At 45.6% G+C, this 17862-nt stretch overlaps 2 non-coding genes across 2 annotated transcripts; both read left to right on the top strand.

Moving 5' to 3' along the window:
• The first annotated feature begins 539 nt into the window (after positions 1–539).
• TRNAG-CCC (transfer RNA glycine (anticodon CCC)) lies at positions 540–610 on the top strand. Its single transcript has one exon. It is a non-coding gene; the product is annotated as a tRNA-Gly (tRNA).
• Positions 611–6074: 5464 nt separating this feature from the next.
• On the top strand, positions 6075–6146 carry TRNAE-UUC (transfer RNA glutamic acid (anticodon UUC)). The gene has a single exon. It is a non-coding gene; the product is annotated as a tRNA-Glu (tRNA).
• Positions 6147–17862: the final 11716 nt, after the last annotated feature.

The following is a 17862-nucleotide window of genomic DNA, read 5'->3' as shown; positions in this document are numbered from 1 at the left end:
AAGCAGGATTTATTCCAAGTGTGCAAAGTTTGTTCAACATTCCAAAATTAATCAGTGTACTCCATCATATCAACAAACTAAAAAGAAAAAGGAGATGATTATACCACTTGAGGCAGAAAAAGCACTGGCAACATCTAATACCCCTTCATGAATAAAACGCCCAGATTGCTTACACAATCCCTCTTCCATGATTTCTTTTTTTTTTTTTTTGAGACGGAGTCTCGTTCTGTTGCCCAGGCTGGAGTGCAGTGGCCGGATGTCAGCTCACTGCAAACTCTGGCTCCTGGGTTTACGCCATTCTCCTGCCTCAGCCTCCTGAGTAGCTGGGACTACAGGCGTCCGCCACCTCGCCCGGCTGGTTTTTTGTGTTTTTTTAGTAGAGATGGGGTTTCACCGTGTTAGCCAGGATGGTCTCGATCTCCTGACCTCGTGATCCGCCTGTCTCGGCCTCCCAAAGTGCTGGGATTACAGGCTTGAGCCACCGCGCCCGGCCTCTAGATACTCTTTTTCAGTATCCTCCAGGAAATTGGTAGGGAGAGGCATTGGTGGTTCAGTGGTAGAATTCTCACCTCCCACGCGGGAGGCTCGGGTTCAATTCCCGGCCAATGCAAGCAGCTTGCCTTCTTCACTTCTTCCCTGCAAAATTATAATCCATAAGCAAATAGTGCATTTAGGGGCTTGGCCACCACAAAGTAAGCTGCCAACACTCGTCAAAGTAGCGGCAAAAGACATTCAGGAGACTAACCCAAGACCCGTGCAGTTGTTGGACTCAACAAACGGCTTAGCAAAGTGGCAAGCACGAAGTGTTTCTGGTGAGTCACTGCAGTTTTGATATTGGTACCTGTTACTTTCATCTATTCTCTGGGCAGATCCCTGCAAACCATCAGGTTCCTGATTCGCGTGCTGGACCTTGGGCTTACCGCTGAGCCACTATGTAGAGGATCAAGAAATGAAACTCCAGGAAGGAGAGAAGCTGCGGGCGGGGCAGTCTCCTCAAAGGTCCAAGAGGCCTCGGCGGCCCAAAGAAAGGGGAGATGTGTGGGGAAGAATCTGCGTGGAGATGAGAGGAGCGGCGGAGACTAGTCCTTGAGCAGAGGTGGCCAAGTGGACCCTCGGGGCTGTACCCCAGACACCGTGGACCGAATTTGCTAACATCGTCAGCCACCGCGGCCTCCGCGTGTTTTGTGGGCCCATCCGTGTTCCGCGAGGGATTCCGTGTGTCTGGCAATGTGTGTCAACAGGTGTTGGCCTGAAATTTGGCCGGGCACGGTGGCTCACGCCTGTAATCCCAGCACTTTGTGAGGCCGAGGCGGATGGATCGCTTGAGGTCAAGAGTTCAAGACCATCCTGGCTAACATGGTGAAATTCGTCTCTACTAAAAATACAAAAATTAGCCGAATGTGGTGGCATGCACCTGCTATTCCAGCTACTTGGGAGGTTGAGGCAGGAGAATCGCTTGAACCCGGGAGGCGGAGGTTGCGGTGAGCCAAGATCGAGCTGCTGCACTCCAGCCTGGACAACACATCGACTCCGAAAGAAAAAAAAAGGAATGAAAGAAGGCAGAGTTGTAGATGGGACAACAAGATCTCCCAGGAGGCTTGTTGTAGAGGCAGTGGCCGGATCCTGAGAAATGAGATTTTTTAAAATTATGTAGCAGAGTGGGGAGAGAGTAACGGAGAAGCACGTGAGAGAGAGAAAAGCAATCTGCAGACGTCCAAGAATAAAGCATAGAAAATAGTGTGAGTGTTTTTACATTAAAAAAAAAAAATATATATATATATATATATATATATATGAAGTACAATGGTTGTCAGCAGGCTCTGTGGTCATGTAGTGGTTAATACTTCTAGTTGTGGTTGCTGCAACCTGGGTTCTAATCTGAGTCACAGCAGTGTTTTGTATCCTGCGATTGTGGCTAATAGACTTGTCATTTGCTTCGCCTTTAATCCTAGCAGCCTCCAGAGAGCAGAGTAAACCGCTGGCCCAGAAGGGCACCAGCTTCTGGAGTTTAGCCCACAGTGCATAAACTAGGGGCGGCCTGGCCAAAAGGAAAACTTGGACATGCTCTTAGTTTCACAATTGAGCAGAAAAATATCCCATAGGTGAAGATGCTGCCTCTCAAGGACCCTTTGTCTGTAGCTTCCACTGATGAAATAATGCGGTTATAGTCTTTCTGGAAGAGAAAACAGCTGTATCAGTGGGATTTTTAAAAAACACAAAATGAGAACGAGCTTTTAGTGAGTTTACAATAAAATCTAAACCAGTTGTCATGGTCGACACCGGCTTGCCTCCATTCCCCATCTGCTGATTTTTATGAGAGCATAAAAATTCTCATAAAATGAGATTGTGCAGGGCACAATGGCTTTAGTGCACCTCTGCTGTTAAGACTATTATTACTATTATTAGTACTTTTGAGACGTAGTCTTGTTCTGTCACCCAGGCTGGAATGTCGTGGCTCAATCTCGGCTCACTGCAACCTCCATCTCCCGGGTTCAAGGAATAAGAACAGTAAATAAACTACAGTTCACATAAAGTGCACAAATTTTTAGTGCAATTTAATTTTGATAAATGTAATCACCATCCAGCTCAAGTTATAGAAAATTGCCATCATCTGAGAAAGGCCTGTTAGAGCCCCTTTCCAGGCAATTCTCACCCTGTGTCCTCTTAATCACTATTCTGATGTCTATTCCCGTAAGTTACAATCGCCTGTTCTTAAAGTTCACATGAGTGAATGGACATATCTTTTGTATCTGGCCTTTTTTCTGCAGTTATGTTCATTATACTCATGAGATACATCCACGTAGTTCATGGATCACTTCTCAATTGTGGTGTTACTGAATTCTTGTGATGAATATTCTTATAACAGTCTTTTTGTGCACTTGAGATTCATGGAAGTACTTCAGTTGCTGGGTCATGACCTGAGTATAAGTTTGACATTGGTATAAATTGCCAGTCTTCTAGAATGTTTTTTCACCAGCAATGACAGTTGAAGTGGCACCAAATTCTTGTCGGCATTTGGTGTACTAACTTTTTAAAATGTAGCTGTACTCTCAGACCAAACTGGCCAACATGGCAAAACCTCGTTTCTACTAAAAATACAAAAATTAGCCGGGCATGGTGGCATGCACCTGTACTCCCAGCTACTCAGGAGGGGGAGGTTGCAGAGAGCCAAGACCGCACCGTTGCACTCCAGCTTGGGTGACAGAGTGAGACCCTGTCTCAGAAAATTAAAAAAGTAACCATACACTGATGAGTGGTTAGTGATGTCTCCGTGTGGAAATAATTTGTACTTGCCTAATGAGCAATACTATGAAGCATATTTTCTTATGGCTTCCAACATATAAGAAATTATCCTTTTCAAAGGCCTATTTGGATATTTTGCCCGATTTTATTTGGCTTAGCTCTATATTACTGATTTATGAAAGTTCTCTTATATATTCAGGAATTGAGTCATTTTTCAAATAAATATATTGCAAATGACTTTTCCCAGTCAGTGGCTGGACTGACAACTGAAAGCTGTCAAGTGAAAAATCACACAATTTATAAATTTAGAAAGAAAGAAGATTTTATTTTTTATAAAGGGTTACAGCCTGCAAGGCGGCCATTTTGACAGACTGGGAGCATACCCACCTGCTGAAACCTGAAAAGTAGGTTTCCAGGGAGGGGAGGGGGGAACAGGGATTTATGTTGATCTGGTTGGCCACATATACATATTCAACAGGGAATAGGAGGAGCTCTGAATATTCGTGAAGGGATCCTGCTGCATGCATGCTGAGTAAACATGCCTGTTACATGCAACCGATGTTCACTTTGGGGTGGAGACAACATTTCAATACGTTATAATAATTAGGCCTTATGCTTCAATAGGTGAAGCAGGGACACAATGGCAATCAGGTGCACAGCCTCTGTAAACTGTCCAGAACCAGTTCACAATCAGTGGTCTCTTATCAAGAGAAAGTTACTGAAATCAGTCTCTTGTCCAATCAAAACTGTCGTTATGGCTTGTGTAGGGAGGGCTCAGCCAGTTTATGGTAATGGGTCAGCTGCAAGTGCTTCAGCATTGATTATCTCAAGGCCAGTGCTTGTTTAGCTAGAGGAAAAAAAGGAAGAAGAAAAAAACCTGTGGCAATTAGAACATAGTTTATTCTTTAAGTTGAGGGGTGCACAACTTAACTTTGCCTCGCATGGTCTTAGGTCTTGTTTATAATATAGTATCTTACTATGGTAAGGAGTCTGTTCTGTCAGTCTTATGATCTTTATTTTAACAATAATGCTGGTCAGTTGTGTCTAACCCACAAAAGGGAAAGAGTATAAGGACAGGTGTCTGATCTTCCAAATACTGGTCAGGAACTCAGTATTTAAGACTTCTCTGGGGTCTCCTTGACCAAGAAGGGGTCTGTCCAGTTGGTTGGTGGCTTCGGATTTTAATTTCAGTTCTCAAAATATTTAATTTGATGAAATTTTGCCATATTTTTTCTTTATTTTTAAAGCCTGTTCTAGTCTATAAGAAATCTTTCTACTCAGGATAGTGAATGTATTCTCATCTTTCTATGAGTTCCAGAGTTTTAGTTTTAATTTTTAAATCCATGACATCTAAAATTCTACTCCTAACCAAAACATTCCTGGGAGTTACCAAGGACAACTCCAAAAATCTTCCATAAATGGTCCTGAAAGAACTTACTGGAATCCTGGGCTGCAGGGCACAATGGCTTTAGTGCACCTCTGCTGTTAAGACTATTCAGAAATTGTCTTTGTGAACCCATCAGGCTGTTTAAAAATCAGCAATTTAGGGCTTGCATGCAACATGCAGTTATGCAGCAGCTGTAGTGGCCCATAAAGCTTCTCTTCAACAGAAAGAGGCCTGAAACTGCAGGAGGGGCGAGAGGAGCCTCGTTGAGCGAACGCAGCCCTTTGCCTGGCTGGCCCTGGTCAACAGGCTCGGAAGAGGCCGATTTGGAGGACAGAACGAAAGAAAAGACCTAAAGGTTTCGAATCTCATGATGTCAAGATGTTAAAGCCTAAATCCTAAGGTCCGACTGTGAGGGGGAGCGAGCGTGTCTCGAGCTGGATCGATCCTTGAGCCTTCACCTGGAGAGTCCTCTGCACAAGTTCAGAGAGCAGGACAGCTGCGCACCAGTGGTTCTCAACAGGGGGCAGCTTCGCCCTCACACACCTCTCCCATCCCCGCTGAGATACTAGGCCACGACTGGGGGGGGGAAGCGGGAGGGAGAATGTTAACCCCCTGGCATGTATCTAGTCAGCGGAGGCGACGGATGTTGCTAAACACCTTACAATCCACCGCGGGAGGGCCCCTCCCCCACCCCATCCCCACCCCATCCCCACCCCGAAGTAGCCATTACGCGGAGGTGGAGAAACTTGCGTGTAGATCAATGCCCACACACTTGGCCGATGGTAAATCACGAGTTGGTGACCAATTGGATCTTGGATCTGAGGAAAAAACTCCAGCGTCAGAGGGAACTCTCCAAGTTTTGCCCGGAGCAAACGGAAGGGTGGCGTTGCCATCTCCTAAGACGGGAAAATGGCAGGTGTCACAGGTTGCAGGGGAAGGTGGGAGACCAGTTGAGGGCCCCGGAGCCTTCCTGGAAAGAGTTTCCCATGCAGCCCGTTTCGGTTTCCGCATCCGAGTCCTTTATGATCTTGGGGGTGCCGGGGTCTGGGTCCTTTATGATGCAGAGGGTATCCCCGTCTCACCCCGGGCCCCTCCCCGCTCCCGGCTCCTCCTGGCAACCCGGTGCGCGGCTCTGGCCCTGGCGACCCGCGACGGTCTCTCCACTTGCTGCTTCCTCGCAAAGGCGTATCTCTATGCCAGTGGTGAGCTGCGGCGGGGTCGCTGCAACTCGCTCCAGGACTCGGGACTCTGGCCTTGGTGTCCCTCGCGGAGCCCTCGGTGTGTCGCCTGCAGGCTCTTTTTTTTTTAAGAAAGCAGGGAAGCAACGGCCATGTGAGACGACTCCAGGAGCAAAGAGCGACCCTCACAAAGCCCAAGTCCTCCCAGAGTACAGGGAAACTGTCGCTTGAGACCGAAGAAAGGAGAGAAAGCACCTTTCCCTATCTCCCTGGTGGTCTAGTGGCTAGGATTCGGCGCTTTCACCGCTGCGGCCCGGGTTCGATTCCCGGTCAGGGAATTGTTTTGCACTGGCCGCCTTCCCGCGGGAATCTTCCTTTATTACACTGTCAGCCGGCCTGCTCCAATGGCCAGATGCAGAACAGCCTCCGCAGCAAGGGGCACACCCGGGCGAAGTAGGGCAAGTCGAGGTGGACCACCTTTCACGACACTCTGCTCGTATTTATGTCCGTGTCCGTCATCCGCAGACGCGGCTTTAGAGAGCGACTGAGCGTCTCACTCAGGTGTACACAACAGTGCAGAGATGCCAGCCACCCAATAAGCCCACCCTCTTTGCCGCCGCCGCCACGAGGCGCCTATCTGGCCAGGATGCGAATTAAGAGAGAGGCCACGCCAAGTCGTGGCGTTTGTGCGTGCCCTGGACACGAGTACCGACCAGTCAGCGGAGCCTCCTCACCCCCGTTCGCAGCTAACGTTCGCAGCTTAGGCCTTTGGACGAGGCGACTGGAGGCGATGCCCGCGAGGTTGCGAGGAGGGTGAGCAGCTGGTGAGGTCCTCGTCGGCGGTCCCATTTGCTGATTGAGCGGTAGAGGGAGGCGATGTTCGCTGAGCCAACAAAGACAGCAGGTGGAGTAGGCACAAATGGAAAACTGTTGCCGGTGCCCCAACAGAAGGCAGGTGTGAAAACCAGCACTAGGACGTCGAAGTGATGGTCTCACAGTTAAATCCCACAAAATCTACACTCCACCAACCACTTGCGCACGCTCCCCATTTTCCATTCAGTACTCCCAAGAGGGGTTCGGACGAACGCCGCGTCCACTGTGAGCTCAGGAGAGAGCGGGAGCCAGGGAGGTGAAGTGCACAGACTGGGGCAGAGGCGGCGGGCAGAACCGCGGGGGTGAGAGTGCGCGGTGGCTGCGGGGCGGGAGCCGCTGCTGAAAGTCGGCCTGGGTTGTGGTGTGGGGTGACTGTCGGTGGAATGTTTGGCTGAGAGTGGTTTGGAAGAATGGCGAGGGGCGGCAGTGGGTAGGGTGGTGACCCTGAGCGTCCGGCCAGGGTGAGGAGGCTGTGCTGTCCCTGCAGGGCCTGCGCTCATTCCCACTTACCTGGCAGAGTAGAGACCGTGGTCACGAAGGGAGTTCTCCCAGAGTGAAGCTTCTTCATCGCACTCTAGAGTTGCTGATTCCTGTAATTTCCTCAATGTGAGAAACGGTGTTTGTGCTAGAAGAGGGCTGCCCTCTTTACCTAACGTAACGGGGTTCAAGACTGACATTGCCTCACGCCCACCCGAAAATGTTTACGTGGCTTCCTTGTCTCTTTTTTTCTGTCCTAAAGTCGCCCCATCCTCACACCCCCTCATTTTTTTCTTCCACACTCGAGAGTATCTCTCCCTCTAATTAAAAGTTCCACCAAATATTTGAAATATCTCAACCAGAAAAACTGCAATAAATACATTATTTCATTCGTGGAAGCTACAGACCAGCTAGGTTGAGAGTTGCTTGATATTTTCTGCTAAACGGTGAGGCATAGGGCACTTCGACGGTTTCTCTTTGGGCCTTTGTTTATGTACTATTGGATTTCCTTCTTTTCCCCTGACCATATGGCGCTGTGGGTCCAGCGGTAAACCCTGCTTTCTGGCTGCAGATAAAGGCGGCAGCTGGTGCAGGAATTAAAGCAAACCAAAAGACACATGGGTTCGCCCCAGTGGGTCCAAGATAGAGTCTGACTGTACCAGGATTCGGATTAGAACAGAGGTTGCTGCAGGCACAACGCAGAGTACTAACCAGTATAGAATCCCAAAGCACCCCACACCTACTGCCTGTCGTTTTGCTTTCCCACCCCTCTTTATTTATTTATATATGTTTTTTGAGAGACAGAATTTCACTTTGTCGCCCAGGCTGGAGTGCAGGGGCGCGATCTCAGCTCACTGCTAGCTCCGCCTCTCAGGTTCAAGCGATTCTCCTGCCTCAGCCTCCCGAGTAGCTGGGACTACAAGCGTGCGCCACCAGGGCCAGATAATTTTTGTATTTTTAGTAGAGAGGGGCTTCCACCATGTTGGCCCATCCTGTCTCGAACTCCTAACTTCAAGTGAGTGATCCACCCACCTCGGCCTCCCAAACGGCTGGGATTACAGGCATGAGCCACCGCGCCCGGTCCCCCGATTTTTTTTTAAATGTAAAAACATTTATGCGATTTTTACCTCTTTATTCTTGGGCAGCTACAGGTTCTTGTGATTTTCTCTCACGTCTTCTCCTCTCCATTCTGATACATGTCCCATCTTCTCTTCATCCAGCCGGTGCCCTCTGCACGGGCATCCTGGGCTGTCCCATTGTCTCGTCCTGGTCTCCCCTGCTTCTCCCTCCTCCTTTTCACCTTTTCCCTTTTGACTCCCTTGCCTCTTTCCCCCTCCCGCCCCACCGACCCCATCTACTGAAGCCGAGTTGAGTGAGGGGAGAGCAAGGGGAGAAGATGATTGCCTGAAGGCGGCGCAAGAAAACAGAGCCGTCGGGGCGTTTGGCTTCCCTTAGGCCCTACTAGGCTCAGGCTGGGGTCGCAGATCCAGGCATTTCCAGAGGCACTGGCTTCTGAAGCAGGCGAGGGTCAAGGCAGGTTGAAGGCCATTCGGCTGCCCTTCTGGCTTCAGAGTCATGCAATATACACATTTCTAACGGGCAACAACACAATTAGTCAACCCACCCTCTCCGGTTTTCCAAAGCTTTGTAGTCTGCACACTTGTCCTGCAGAAAGCGAATGGCAATCCCTAGAGTTAGTGATGGCTCAATCTACGTTGAGATGAAAGTGAACGCTTAATCTGTTTCGTTGAACGTAAAGATCTGAGGTTGTCTCTGTGGCGCAATCGGTTAGCCTTTTCGGCTATTAACCTGAACGTTGGTGGTTCGAGTCCATCCAGGGACGACCTTTTAAATGTTGGTATTTGTGGCCAGGCACAGTGGCTAACGCCTATTAATCCCAACGCTTTGATAGGCCGACGTAAGGAAACCTCACTTGAGCTCAGAAATTCAACACCACATGAACTTCTGTGAGAATCCCATCTCATTAAAAAAAAAAATTACAGTTGTTTCTTCTCAGGCCTATCACTGTATTTAAAAGTGAGAGACTGTTCCCTTGTGTCTTGTGCATCCCATAAGAACACAAAGCAAAAGGTGCCTCTCCAAGCCTCCTAAAAAATAAGATCCCTCCAGAAAAAAACTAGGTTGTATGTATGGGAACCTGAAAGTGTATGAAGAAAGAAACTTCAAAAATTCTGCCTTGCTTTCCACATTCTGCCTTCAAGTGATATCATACCTCTTCACATTACTCCTCTCCCTGCCTTTATGCTATTGTCATGCATTTTACTTTACACATGTTATAAACCTTACAGTCCATCTTTATTACTTTCGTTTAAACAGTCAGATGTGTTTTTGTTTGGTTTTGGGTTTTGTTGTTGTTGTTGTTGTTGTTGTTATTTTTAAGATGAGTCTCGCTCTATCAGCCAGGCTGGAGTGCAGTGGCACAATCTTGACTCACTGCAACCTCTGCTTCATGGGTTCAAGTGATTCTCCTGCCTCAGCCTCCTGAGTAGCAGGGATAACAGGCATAGGCCACCACACCAGACTAATATTTGTATTTTTAGTAGGGTGGGGGGTTCAGTATATTGGCCAGGCTGGTCTTGAACTCCTGACTTCAAATGATCTGCCTGCCTCAGCCTCCCAAAGTGCTGGAATTATAGGCGTGAGCTGCCACACCCGGCTAGTCAGATGTTAAAATTATATATTTGCCTATGTAGATGTCGTTTCTAGTGTCTTTTTTTTTTTCATCCAGATTTTCAGCCGGTGTCAGTTTCCTTCTGCCTGGAGGACTCCTTTAACTTTTTTTTTTTTTTTTTTTTTGAGATGGAGTCTCGCTTTTGTTGCCCAGGCTGGAGTGCAATGGCACAATCTCAGCTCACTGCAACATCTGCCACCCAGGTTCAAGCAATTCTCCTGCCTCAGCCTCCCATATAGCTGGGATTACAGGCATGCACCACCATCCCCGGCTAATTTTTGTATTTTTACTGGAGGCGGGATTTCACCATGTTGACCAGGTTGGTCTCAAACTCCTGACCTCAGGTGATCTGCCTGCCTCGGCCTCCCAAAGTGCTGGGATTACAGGCATAAACCACTGTGCCTGGCTGTCCTCTTTCTTAATTCTAACATCATGTTAGGTCTGGTTCAATTCTGATTAACTGATTATTTCCCTTCTTTATGGGTCATCGTTTCCTGGCTCTTTGCATACGTGATATTCTTTAATTGGATGCTGGACATTGTGAAGTTTACCTTCTTGCATACTAGCTATTTTTAAATTCCTTTTTTTTTTTTCCTTGTCAGCTGGAAAGTTATATTTTATAATTCCTATAAATCATCTTGAATTTTTTCTGGGGTGCACTTAAGTGACCTGTAAACAGTTGGATCCTTTTGGATCTTGCTTTTATGAACTTCTACGTGGTTCAGGAGTAGTGCTCAGTCCGGGGCTGATTATATCCCGTTACGAAAGCATCATGAATTGTGAATAATTCCAGTCTGGCTGGTGCGAACAGATACTGTTTTCTGCACTGTGTGAGTACCAGACGCCATTCCATGATTTTCTTGGATGTTTCTTTCCCTGGTACTAGTCAGCTACTCTTTTCACAATCATGCACTGACTAGTGCTCTGCTGAATACTGGTGGCAGAACCTGTACATATGCCCAGATTCTCTCTGCTTAGTTATCTTCTCACTGGATCTTTGTCCTATGAACTCTGTCTTGCTCTCCCCAGACCCTTAGCTTCACTTCCTCAATTCAGGGAGTCTGCCACCGATCCTTTCCTTTGTGCCTAGCCTGGAAACAATTCTGCACCAGGCTGGCATTCCCTTCCATCCCACATGGAACTGGGGGTTCAGTGTAACTGAAAACATTTGGGCCATTACATTCAGTTTGAACCAGTTGATTTGCATGTCTGTAAAAGAGTCTGGAATGAACCCTAGGCCTAATGTGAATGGTGAACAAAATCAGATCCAGAAGTATTGAATGTATCATAAGCTAAGGAGAATTTTTTAAACTAGCAGCATTAGTGATTCAGGTGGAATGTTTTTCTCTTCCCTAGATTCAGTTTCTGGCCAAAGTATGTAGTTTTTTGTTTTGTTTTGTTTTCTCACTGTCAATATAACCTCATTTGTTGCATCTGTTGGAGTCTTTATTACTCAAGTGAGTCTGGTCTACATAGAGATTCAGCAGCCAGGTGCAGGGCCACTGTGAGCTGAGGAAATGTGGGAAAGAAAAATCCCATTGCCCCCCCTGCTTTTTTTTTTTTTTTTTTTGGAGAGTCTCACTCTATTGCTCAGGCTGGAGTGCAGTGGTATGATCTCTGTTCACTGTAACCTCGGCTCACTGTTACCCCTGCTTCCCAGGTTCAAGCAATTCTTCTGCCTCAGCCTCCCCAGTAGCTGGGATTACAGGCACCTGCCACCACGCCCAGCTAATTTTTGTACTTTTAGTAGAGACAGGGTTTCACCATGTTGGCCAGGCTGGTCTCGAACTCCTGACTTCAGGCTATCCACCCACCTGTCTCCCAAAGTGCTGGGATTACAGGCGTGAGCCACCGAACCCGGGCCCCATTGGCATTTTTGGAATAAAAGATAGTAATACATTGTCTCCTCATCAACGTGTCTGCCTTGGGGGCGGGGTTGTGATACTGGAGGAATTAGTGCTTGGCCTGAAGGGCAGCAACAACCCCTCCAGCCCACCCCACTCACCTTCCAGAGTGGGAGGTAAGTTCTGGTGTGTTTCTATGGGTTTATAATCTTTAGAACTAGTAATCTTTTCACATTCATCTATACTCCTGGTGGATCCATGAACTCCTGGCAAAAAATCATAAAGTCACGGTTGATCCATGACATTTGTGCTGGGCCTTGGGCAGAAACTGAACCTCCAGGAAGATGTGTATATCTGGAGCGGGCTGGCAGAAAGCTGTGAGGAGACCCCTTGGACCTTTGACCTGGGTAAAGGGCAGATCCCTGAGGATTCAGACGCCTTGGCCTGCAGTTACACCAGTGCTGGCCACTCAGTGGTTCCAAGCAGCAGTCTGGCACTCAAGTGCCTAAGCGCTTCCTCCAGAGAATAGAAGGCAAAGCAAGCCCTGGATGCAGTGACCCCAGACCTGTCAAGGAGAATAGAAGGCAAAGCAGGAGACAAGGGTGGGAAAGTGGGTGAGAGCCCTCCGGGACCTGTACACCACACATCGGGAATTACGTCTATTAAAACTGTTGGTTCCTGGCCGGGCGCGGTGGCTCAAGCCTGTAATCCCAGCACTTTGGGAGGCCGAGACGGGCGGATCACAAGGTCAGGAGATCGAGACCATCCTGGCTAACATGGTGAAACCCCGTCTCTACTAAAAATACAAAAAAACTAGCCGGGCGAGGTGGCGGGCGCCTGTAGTCCCAGCTACTCGGGAGGCTGAGGCAGGAGAATGGCGTAAACCCGGGAGGCGGAGCTTGCAGTGAGCTGAGATCTGGCCACTGCTCTCCAGCCTGGGCGACAGAGCGAGACTCCGTCTCAAAAAAAAAAACAAAAAAAAAACAAAAAAAAAAACTGTTGGTTCCTGAAGCCTCTGGAGTTTTCTGAGAAAGATTATTTAGGGGTAGGGAAATGTATGCATTGTTAACGTAAACGTATTTGAGACAGAGTCTCGCTGTGTCATCCAGGCTGGAGTGCATTGGCATGATCTCGGGTTACTGCAACCTCTCCCTCCTGGATTCAAGCGATTCTCCTGCCTCAGCTTCTGGAATAGCTGGGATTACAGGCACATGTCATCATGTCTGACTAATTTTTGTATTTTTAGTAAAGACGGTGTTTCACCATGTTGTCAGGCTGGTTTCAAACTCTTGACCTCAGATGATCCGCCCACCTCCATCTCCCAAAATGCTGGGATTACAGTCGTGAGCTGCAGAGCCCGACCTAAAAATATTACTTTTGCGGGGCACAGTGGCTCACTCTTGTAATCCCAGTGCTTTGTGAGGCTGAAGTGGATGGATCATCTGAGGTCAGGAGTTCGAGAACAGCATGATCAATATGGTGAAACCCCCAGCTCTACTAAAAATACAAAAATTAGCTGAGTGTGTCGGTGCACACCTGTAATCCCAGCTTCTCAGGAGGCTGAGGCAGGAGAATCACTTGAACCTGGGAGGCAGAGGTTGCAGTGAGCCAAGATCAATGAGCCGAGATGGTGCCACTGCACTTCAGCCTGAGCAACAGAGCGAGATTCTCTCTCTCTCTCTCTCTCTCTCTCTCTCTCTCTCTCTCTCTATATATATATATATATATACTCCTCATTTGTGTGAATATGGAATATTGACTCCATATTCTTGGCTTGAGATCCAGATGCAGCTTCAGGGTGGTTTTCTCAGACAAATCAACCTGTTCCACATCTGTGCTCCGAGATGGAGGGCAGCCAAGCAGGACCCCCAGGAAATAACTCCTGAGCTTTCAGAGATGTAATCACATTGTCAGCCCATGGAGAAATTCCGGCATTGGAAGAGAATGAAGAGAGCTTTGTGAGATTTCCTGATCTAAACATTGGTGTGTCGCCCTCAACCTCCCTTGCTGAAATGACTGCCGGGTGACAAATGTGCCCTTCCCTCCTCACCACTCTGACTAGCAGGACAGGGAATGAGGTTCGCTGTGAGCAGGTTTGTTGATTAGCAATGGCATTCCTTTCATGTTTCTTTAGAATCACCTACGTATTTCCAACCTTCAGGAAAGCAAGGGTGTTGTCGCCCGATTTCAAACCGGGGACCTTTCACATGTGAGGCGAACATGTCATCACTCCACTACACAAACCCCTCCCAGCTCCTGGCACAAGACACATTCCTGAAAATGTTAGCGTTTACTGTTTTTAACTGCTAGAGCTTCCAATATAAGAAATTCGACTGCTTTTCAAAATTTGAGTGAAAAAGACACCAGGAAACACAATCCCCCAGGCAGACAGGCTGAACCCTCATTTATGGTTCCACGCCTAGCCCCGAAGCCAAGACCCTAGGGACCCCCAGTCTGGCTTTGGGATCTCACATCTCATGCAGGGTTTCCAGTAACTAAGTGCCCATGTGTGGAATTCTCCCGGCTGATTCTCTCTGGCTCCCAGAAGCTGCAGGAGCTGGTGGGTTTTGAGCGTCATGTCAGAGCCCTGACAGAAAAGATATATCAAAAAAAAAAAAAAAAAAAAAAAGAAGAAGAAAGAAAAAGGAAAAAAGCAGCAGGAAATCCATCTATCCCTACTTTTCTTTTCCTAAAGACAACAGAAAACTTCGGTCCCACACATTCTGCTATAAATCTTGGTGGTCCTTATGGTCCCGGATTCATTTCCTTAACCTACATATTGAAATATCTTTGCCAAAAAAAAAGAAAAAAAGAAAAAAAGAAATAGCTTTGCCTTTACTTGGGGTTGTTTTGTTTTTCCTTGGTTTGAGGTGGAGCCACTTTGTGGTTCTCCTCCTGATGCACATGTATGTCCTTCACATACTAGTTTGTCTTAGCCCCCACATTTGTTCCTGAAACACCATACTAATTTGCTCTCTTCAAGGAAGCTACTAGCATTGCCTACTTGCTGAAATATCTCAAGTAATTCCAAGCAAACAGCTTGAGTTTATATTAATAGAAGGCTAGATTCCTAGAATGACCAGAAAACCCGTGGAAAACTCTCCAGTGACTCCCTTCGCCATAGAAGATAATGCCAAGAGTCCTTCATTGTCATGGATTTATCATCTAGTTTCTGCCTTCCTCTTCATTATTATCATTTCTAATTTTGTTATTCTTCATTCTCTATATGCTTTCTTATACTCTCTGAAGCTAACCAACAATTTGCTTTTTTCAAAACGAATAAATGTGATGAACAAAATAAATGTGGTTTTTGCCCTCATAGACCTTATTATCTGGTTCAAGATAGTCCCAGTAAACAGAAAAAGGAGGGAACATACTTTACCAGTTTAAGTTTATTCTCTGAAGAAAAAGTGCATGCAGGGGATAGAGGAGAGAATGCTAAGATAAACCTAATTTAGATTGAACGGCATAGGGTTGGTTTCCCAGAGAAACTGACAGTTAACCTGTATGTAACCTGAAGGGTAAGTAAAAGTCGTCAGGTAAAGGGAATATCCTTTTAGACAGAAGAATCGATGTGTACAAATCCCCTGAAGCAAGAACTGGATGAGTTGGAGACAAGCAAAGAAGGCTTGTATAAATGCTGTTTTAAAAATGCTTTTTAATTGGCAAATAAAATTATATATATTTATGGTGTACAACATGATATTTTGATATACATATGTATTGTAGAATGGCTAAAGTTAATTAACATATATCTTTAGCTCATGTACTTGTTTGTGGTGAGAACACTTACGATCTACTGTTAGCAATTTTTAAGTATATAATACATTATTATTAACTATAGTCACCATGATATGCAGTAGAGCTTTTAAAATCATTTCTCCTATCTAACTGAAATTTTGTACCCTGTAACAAACATCTTCAAAACTCTCCCCTCAACCACTCACCCGATTTCAGTCTCTGGTAACCAACATTCTACTCTCTGCTTTTATGAGTTTGACGTTTAGATTCCACATATGTGTGAGATCATATGGTGTTTGTTTTTCTGTGCCTGGTTTATTTCACTTAGCATGATATCATCCAGGTTCATCCACGTCATTGCAAACAGGACTTCTTTCTTTATATAGCTGAATAATATTTTATTGTGTATGTACACCCCCATTTTCTTATATTAGGTTGATGCAAAAGTAATTGTGTTTTCTTTTTGTCATTACTTTCAATGGCAAAAACTGCAATAACTTTTGCACCAACCTAATACATTTGTCCATGAATAGACACTTAGGTTGATTCCAAACTTTGACTATTGTGAATAATACTACATAAACATGGGAGTGCAAATGTCTCTTTGACATTCTGATTTTATATCGATATGCATCAAGTAGTGGAATTACAAGATCATATGGTAGTTCTGTTTTCAGTTTTTTGAGGAACCCCCTTACTGACTTCCACAATGGCTGTCAACTAATTTACAACTATCAACAGTGTGTACGGGTTCCCTTTTCTCCAAATCCTCCCTAACACTTTACATCTTTTGTCTTTTTGATAATAGCCATTCCAACAGGTGTGAGGTGGTATCTCATTGTGGTTTTAATATGCATTTTCTGATGAATAGTGGAGTTGAGCATTTTTTCATATACCTGCTGTCCATTTATATGTCTTCGGAAATGTCTATTCAGATTCTTTGCCCATTTCTAATTGGGTTATTTGTTATTTGACTATTGAGTTTTTAAAGTTCTTTAAATATTGTGAATGTTAACCCATTGTCAGATACACGATTTGCAAATATTTTCTCTCATTACATAGGCTGTCTCTTTATTCTTTTGATGGTTACTTTTTCTGTGCAGAAGTTTTTTGGTTTGATGTAATTCCATTTGTCTATTTTGGCTTTGGTTACCTGAGTTTTTGGGGTATAAATGCTTTTTCTGCTTTCTCTCTGGAATGAATTTGAATTTACTGACAGCATGGGTTTATGTATCAGACACAGCTTTGTTGACCCAGTTCCTTGTATAGTGCCGGGCGTAACAGAAATACCTGTTTTATGAATGGCCATGACTGTCCTGCAATTTTATGCCCCCCAATCTTGCTCTGCCACCTTCATATTAACTCCATCAAACAAGCCAAGTACATGGAAGTCATCTTCACCACTTTGTTTTTTAACCCTCATACCACCCATTGTGTCCTATAGATTCCACTGGCGAAAAGTTCTTCAATCACATTCCTTTTCTATTTTTACAGGATCATCCAGTCTTCTCTGGATTACTGCAAAAACCTCAAGTCCTGTGGTCCCTAATCCATTCTTCACACTGCTGCCAGGGAAGTCTTAGGGTTGTCGTGATGGTTAAATTAGAAAATATGAGTTAAACACTTACAAAAGTTGTCTGGCATATGCTGAGCACTATTTTAGTGTTGATTTTTATTATCATTGTCATCATCTTTCTAAAATAAAAATCTGATTAAATTATGTCCCAGATTATAAAACTCTCAATAGTTCCTAACAGATTTGAAGGTACATTTTAACTCTTTGTTAAAAATTCTACCAAAGTACTTGTTGTTCTAATACAATATATTGTTTCATGCCTCTTTACCTTTACATGTATTTTCCCAAAATTTATGATTTCTTATCATTTGTCTACCCACTACTCAGATTTCAAAACTTCATTCAAACATAACCACCTCTAAGAAGTTATTGACCTCCATAATCCAATTTGTATTTATTTTCTGTATTTTTTTATTGTGACATATGCATATCTCTCATAATCCCACATCAAAACGTGCAGCAGTCACTGCTTTCTATGTTTCCTCCTATGGGGGTTAATTTTTTTCTTTCTTTCTTTTTTATTTTCTTTCTTTTGAGATGGACTCTCACTCTGTCACCCAGGCTGGAGTGCAATGGTGTAATCTCAGCTCACTGCAACCTCCGCCTCCCAGGTTCAAGTGATTCTCCCACTTCAGCCTCCTGAGTAGCTGGGATTACAGGTGCCCACCACCACACCTGGCTAATTTTTGTATTTTTAGTAGAGATGGGGTTTCACCATGTTGGCCTGGCTGGTCTCGAACTCCTGACCTCAGGTGATCCGCCCCTGCTCAGCCTCTCAAAGTGCTGGGATTAGAAGCGTGAGCTACTGCGCCTGGCTGGGGGATTAATTTCTTAAGGTAAAAATTACCAAT

Source organism: Macaca thibetana, chromosome 1 (assembly GCF_024542745.1).
Source record: "Macaca thibetana thibetana isolate TM-01 chromosome 1, ASM2454274v1, whole genome shotgun sequence".
Lineage (NCBI taxonomy): Eukaryota > Metazoa > Chordata > Mammalia > Primates > Cercopithecidae > Macaca > Macaca thibetana.
The sequence above is the reverse complement of the archived record's forward strand: the minus strand, read 5'-3'. Positions and strand labels throughout refer to the sequence as shown.